We start from the raw sequence: 6,568 nt of genomic DNA, 5'->3' as shown, positions 1-6,568 counted from the left end.
GGTGCTGAGCGCGCCCGCCGGGGCTGCCTCGGTTGGCTTCCTGCCTCGTCTCAAAAAGATGGGCTGCTCTGTAATCTTCCTGCCTATAACATCTCTGTGTCATTTCACAAATGGTGCGGCCCACTGGAACCCAGGGATTTTCACCGTGGCGGGTAACTCTGAATATCTTCACCTAGAGCCACGTTTCCTATTTCCTCGCAGAAAGCTGCTATTACGGAAATAACTGTCTGCTAAGCTGAGCACAGTGGGGAGTTCTCAGGAAGATGATTCTTCTGAAAATGCCTGTGAAATTCTGCTGAAAATGGCTACACCAAAGCAAGGAGAATCTCCTTTTGTACCATCCCAGCACATCAACGATAGAGCTGCAAAACCTTAATCCTTAAAATCCTGACTGAACTGATGTAGCTGAGCTTCTGTGTGCTCTTCATTACAATACTTGATTGCCTAGAACTGCTTACAGTACCTAAAAATATCTGATATATTCAAACTATCAGCAACACATCCAGCGTATAGTACTAAGTGCCACCCACTGGCTTGAAGTATTTTTTTCACCATGTGCCTGACTTGCTACAGGAGCCAGAAAGCAGGAGAGAGACAGTCAGGAGTGACATTGAAAGGAAGAGTCTCCCTTATTACTTAGCTAACATGTTAAATTGGTTTATGGCTCAAAGTTCTGTAGTACTAAAAGTTCTTTGTGAGGTGTGATTATTTAAATTGGTGCAATCTCTCTGATGGTGTTGAAGTGCTGCTTTGAGTCCAGCAGTTCCTAGGAAAGCTGATAGCAAAAGACAGTTCTATAGGTTCTGTTACATATGTGTGTCATGGTGTTTTGCTCCATGCTGGGCTCAGCTGTACCATTCTGTAGGTGACTAGCATTTAGAGATTTAACCTCTTTAGAATAAGATAGATTTATTTTTCACTTGAAGGTGCTTTTGGCCTTCTTCTGATAGAGTATGTATGGCAGTCAGGCTCACAATCTCAACACCCACCACCACCTCAATTCCCTAGGCCAGCTGAGCATCCAAGGAAGGAGCGTGTGAAAGGAGATCCTAGGTCTCTTAAACACATGCTTTCTGATGCTGTATCTTCTGTCCATCATCCCTTCTGGCAGCTTTCTGAAAAGCCTTTGTTAGTAGTCTAGGACACTTTTTCCTCCTGTTCCTACGTTTATCTTGCATTGGGTCCTATTTCAGTTTAATTCAGGGAATGACAGAATGCCTTTATTCAGAATGGCAAAGCCTTGGCTGTAAGAGTCACAATGTTGATTTGCAGCCTTTGATATATAATAGCTTTATTTCTATATGTGTTGTTCCTTGCACTTGCATGAAGGAGGTGATGTTTCATCTACAACAATCTTACTTTCAACATAAGGGTTTATCCTCAGGAGTATTGTTAGCATGGGGCATTTTTGTGTTATATATTAGATTTCATGTGATTCTAGAAATCTCTGCTTCATTTTCCCCACATGTTCAAGTAATGGCTGTAAAAAGGGGGCTACCTATCTTGCTTGTGTCAAGCAAGAACTCATTTCAGCAATCGATGTGCCATCACCCAGTCTTTGCCTGCAGGACTCTGTTCTGCATAGGGAGAGTCAACCATAGAGGAAAAGCTATGAGAGTGGAGAACAACCATTTATAAACCTGTGACAAAATGTAAAACGTGTTTCCCATTAGAAGTTGTGCCCAAGGATGCCTAATGTATAGTTTTTCATCCCATGATCTTCAAGAATGATGTACACATGATTTTATTTTTTAAAAAATAGTGATCATGTTAGGAAGATCAGGTCAGGCAGATCTCAGCTAGCCATCAAGATGATTTTCATTCTGTATGCCACCAATTTGTCATTCCGAAAAGGCTAAATTTTTTACTAGGTTTGATTGCATGAGGTGATAGGCGCAGGTTTAGTTTCCCTCTTCTTTGCAGTATTCAAAGCCTTGTTGATGGTGGTTGCAGGAAGATAACTGATACTTTCAGACACTAAAATATTTCAATGAAATAACATATGATTGTCTGGCAAGCATATTCTGTGAAGTGGAAGAGAGCTTTGTTAAAGCAGAGCAATGTCTGTTATGTCTCTGGTATGAAATACTAGTTTTCTGACCTGATTTTTCATATGGAGGTTTTAGAGAGAGACATGGAGCATCCTCTGTTTCTCTGTGAATGGTCTCAACATATCACTCCTTTTCCAGAGCTATTCACCACCTAATTTCACTGGTCTCTGGTGTGACTAGACCCCAGGGAAACATCTTATGTGCTTTTTCTTCCCTGCAAAGCAGGAAATTGCCAATTTTGCATTATCAAAGGAATAGAGAGTTTGATGGAGACCTCTCTCTGTGCTTCACTGTGATACACAGTTATGCAGTAAATTTGCCAATGGCTTCTGCTGCCCAACAGAATTCCCACCCTAAAGCTGTGTGGCAAATGTTCTGGTTTTGGAGAACACGTCTAGGTAATGCCTCTGTGATCTTTAGAGACAAAGGATTAGCTGTGGCAGTCTGCTCATCCTAATGCATAAGGGCAAGACCTACCTAGTGTAGTCGGCCCTGCTGGGAGCAGGACATTGGCCTGGCTGACCTGCAGAGTTTCCTTTCAGTCCTAAATTATTCCATGGTTCCTATAAAGCTGCCTGAGCATGTAGCCAGAATCAAAGGTGCTTTGTACAAGCAGTGCTGGAGCCATTGGTGCTGCAGCTGCCCTTGGGCAGAAGTTTGTCTCCAAGTGCTGCCTTCATTTCTCATGAGGAGCATGGAGGCACTCAAGAGATACAGTTTTGGGGGCTGTGGTGTGGTGTGCAGGGATTGTGCAGCCTGAACACTCCAGCACATTGCAGTCCTGACATGCCTCTGCCTTCCTGCATCCCATGCTTAGTTCACTGCTTGCTCCCATGGATGTAGCTGGATGGCTGCTTTTCTGCAGGACTTACACTGAAGAAGAATCCACGCAGCCAGACAGAGCCCCGTTGGGCACCCATGGTGTTTGTGAAAGGCTCAGGAATCTCCAGGTATGACAAGCTAAGGCTGCCTGTCACCCCACCCAGTGATCCATTGCTCTTCACTATGAGTGGGTTTTTCCCTGTGTTCCTCACAGGGTTGCTGGTTGCACAAGCCAGCACCAATTAATTCGGGGGCAGTCCTGCATCTTTACTGGGATGCAGGTTTCACATGCCCCTTTCCACTGCTTTCAAACAAGATAAATCGCACAAGACTTTAACCTTTATTTTCTACACATTGTCTTTTTCAGTGCTGTATACCATGAAACATCCCTATAAACAGGCAGGAACTGAAAGAACTGGAGTTGCTCTGAGTTATATGAAAACCAATTTGAGCCCAAAGAGTGGCATTTATAGAGGCAAGTGGCTTGTTGAATAGTTGCTCAACTGCAAGCCACGATACTAAATGTCAGTCTGGGAATGCCATAAATCCTATCTAAAATGTGCTCAGGTTGTTTTACATTTCAACATGTTAGCCCAAAACTCTTCAGACAAGAAAAGAATAAGCAGCGTGGGTGGCATAATTGTTACTTTTTTAGATCCCAAGCATATGCTTTTAGCAATCAGGACCTCATAAATTTTCCCTCAATGCTTGTCAGTGTTGCTTAGGTTTCCAACTAGGGGCTTTGAACTCTGCTGGCCCTTCTCCAGAGCTATCATCTTGCCTGCACTGATGTCTGCAGTTTTGGGGTGAAAACGCTCCTGTGGAAAAAAAACCACAGCCTTTATTGCTGAAAGACAGAACTTGACAGGTAGGACTGAGACTTGTTCCCATTTTAAATGGGCCTTCCTTTACTAATCACCCTCTCCTTTCTACTCCCACCCCTGCCTCAAGCTGTGGCTGTCCTACAGTTTGGTCCTTTTAGTTTTAGCCTTTGGCAGCTTGTGCTGCTCCTGTACTCATTTCCTCAACAAGTTTCCAACCAGGTTGGGATTTGGAAATCCTGCTCACCCCCCCAGGAGGATCTGTGTGAGCAGGGCCACCAGATTTCAAGGCTGTTTCCTTCCGTGGCCCATTCTGACCTGCAGATAAGCCTCTGTGAATCCTGCTGGAGACAGGCTGCTGCAGGGCTTGTAGGAGTTCTCAGGGAAAGGGGTTTGAATTTGTTTTGCTTTCATATGAATTATTTGTTTGTTTTACCACATTTTTAAAATTGGGGGGGGGGGAGGTGCTTAGGGTTGGGGTTTTTTGGGTTTTTCGTGTTTTTTTTTTTTAACCTCCCAAGTTTTGCCCAGTATTCAAAGCCTTCTGACTGGTGCCTCCTGTATGCTGGGCTCTGATGGGTTCTCAGCAGTGCCTCTAGAGGTATCTCCTGCTTATTTGGGGTGTGTCTGATGACAGAGGAGAGGGGGCAGAAGTGGGACATGGGGTTGTTTGCAGAACCCTAAACACATTCCTTCTGAAATCTTTTTTCCTCCTTCTGCTGAAATCAGATTTCACCTTGATAAGTCTAACACTGTAGCAGACCCACCGCAGGGATTTATGTCATCTTTACAGAGGAAGAAAAATTGCAGGAAGAATGATGTAGTGCTGCAGCTTTTCAGTGTGGTAAATTTAAGGTACTCAATTTACACCATTATAGCTCTTCAAAATGATCTAAGAAAAATACCTCTGAAGCTCAAACTTTGCTTACTTCCCAAATGCCAAGATTAACCTTTTGTGAAATCTTCATGTTAAACCTAGCTGCAATTTGGCAGAAGTTTAGGGAGGAGAGAAGGAAATGGTCTGGAAAGATGATCATGATTTAAGAAGCTGTTCTCAAACAAAGTGACCTCGTTCTTTTATTTCTATTTATCTAGCCTGTCTTCCAGAGAGCATTTTTTGGCTATCAAAACACATTTATTTAGATCTCTCTTTTCTGTGACCAAGACATTGTCAGCCAGTTCCTGAATTTTAACTGCTTGATTCTGCAACCTTAATATTTTTTTAACATTGGTTTGTGTATAAATTCATACACTTAGTTTTAGGAAAAAATTGAAAAAAACCAGCTTTCCCAGCATATGGAACCATATGTACCCTCACAGGGGCCAGGAAAATGGCTGAGCTATTTAGACTATCTAGCAGAGACCTCCACTTGAGTTAAGAGTGTGCAGCCAGAGCACTGAAAAGTTGTTTTCTCTGGCAGGGTGGTCTGCAGCCCATGTCTGTCAGTGGCTGTAGTAAGGGGTCAGCAGCTCATCTGCAAGGGATGTATTAAACATCAAATTAAGTGTAAGTTAAAGGTGGAATATCCTGTTTGAAGAACAGAGGGTGTGCTGTGGGTTTACTGTGAACCACTGGGCTGCAAGGTTTGGGAACTGCTGGTCTTTGTGGCCAACTCATAGAAGAAGGTGGGTCACATTCTTTGCTAGGGATTTCTTCAGATCTGTCCTCCAGACCTCTTCTGGAGAACCTGAGCTTTGTCTCCAGTTGCTGTGAAAGAGTGGATGCACAGACATCCCTCCTGTCTCAACTCCTGCCACACTCTCTTTCTTGTGGAGGTGGTCACCTCCCTCTACCCGTACTATCTAGGTGCTGTCACCAAGAGAGAGGTACCATCTGTGCATGCTGCTGGTTTGTCTTACACCACAGTGATCCCCAGCAGCAGAGAATTACTGAAATTCCTGCTTGGTCCTTGGTCTTGTTTTAAATTGGTGGTGGGCTGTTAGACCTTTTAACTTGAGAGGTCTGATCCAGCCTAACTTTTACTGTTTCTTTGTTGTCTAAAGATTGCTCATGTACCAAATACATAATTCTGCGGTATTTTCTGTATTTCCTTAGAGATGAGCAGCTGAAATTAATGTAGCTCTGCCTAAGCAAAGACAATAGAAGGGGTTTTTTGGCAGTGCTCACCAGGGCATTGCTGGTAGTTGTTTATAAAAAAACCAGAACAACAAACCCCAAACCAAACAAAAAACCCCCCAAGCAAACAAAAACCACAAAACCACACAACTTTAACTTAGGGCAGTTTTCTCACTCCCCTCTTCTTTCCTTCTCCAAAGTCTGCTGGTTGTCCATATTGCCCAGCTGCCGGCTCTGGCCTTCTGAACTCACCAGCCTCTGCTCATTGCAGCCTGCAGAGCAAACATGATGTGCTTGTGTCCCAGAACACTTCCAGCATTGATCACTGCTACTAAATGGTGCTGTAAACACCCGCTGGGGGTTTGCTGTGTGATGATGCCTTGTGTGAGCACAGAGATCTCTCCACACATGGGCAACTGAGGGCCTGGTGCACAGGAACAGCCGAGTGTGAACTGCTGGGTTTGGGCACGTCTCCTTTGGATTGTGGACAGAGTTCCAAAGCAGCAGCATTCCCAGTATCCACTCCTGGAATACAGCACACTGCTTCCTTTCAGTGTTTGAAAGCCTTGCTTCAAAGCTTCAGAACTTCTAAATAAGGCAGGCAGAGCCTGCCTTATTTAATATTAGTGAAACACTGTGGTTTTCCCTAAATTCATCCTCCAAATGGCTGGGCTAATTTTGCTGGAACTCTCTGTAAAATATTTAGCCTGAGGCAAACGTATTAGAGGGGAAATTTTTGCCTGAGCACCGAATGTTTGACAGTTGCAAGCAACTGAAATCAGGGTCTTGTGACAGGG

This window comes from Corvus brachyrhynchos, unplaced genomic scaffold (genome assembly GCF_000691975.1).
Source record: "Corvus brachyrhynchos isolate BGI_N302 unplaced genomic scaffold, ASM69197v1 scaffold27, whole genome shotgun sequence".
NCBI classification, from domain to species: Eukaryota; Metazoa; Chordata; class Aves; order Passeriformes; family Corvidae; genus Corvus; species Corvus brachyrhynchos.
This window is presented reverse-complemented; position numbering follows the sequence as displayed.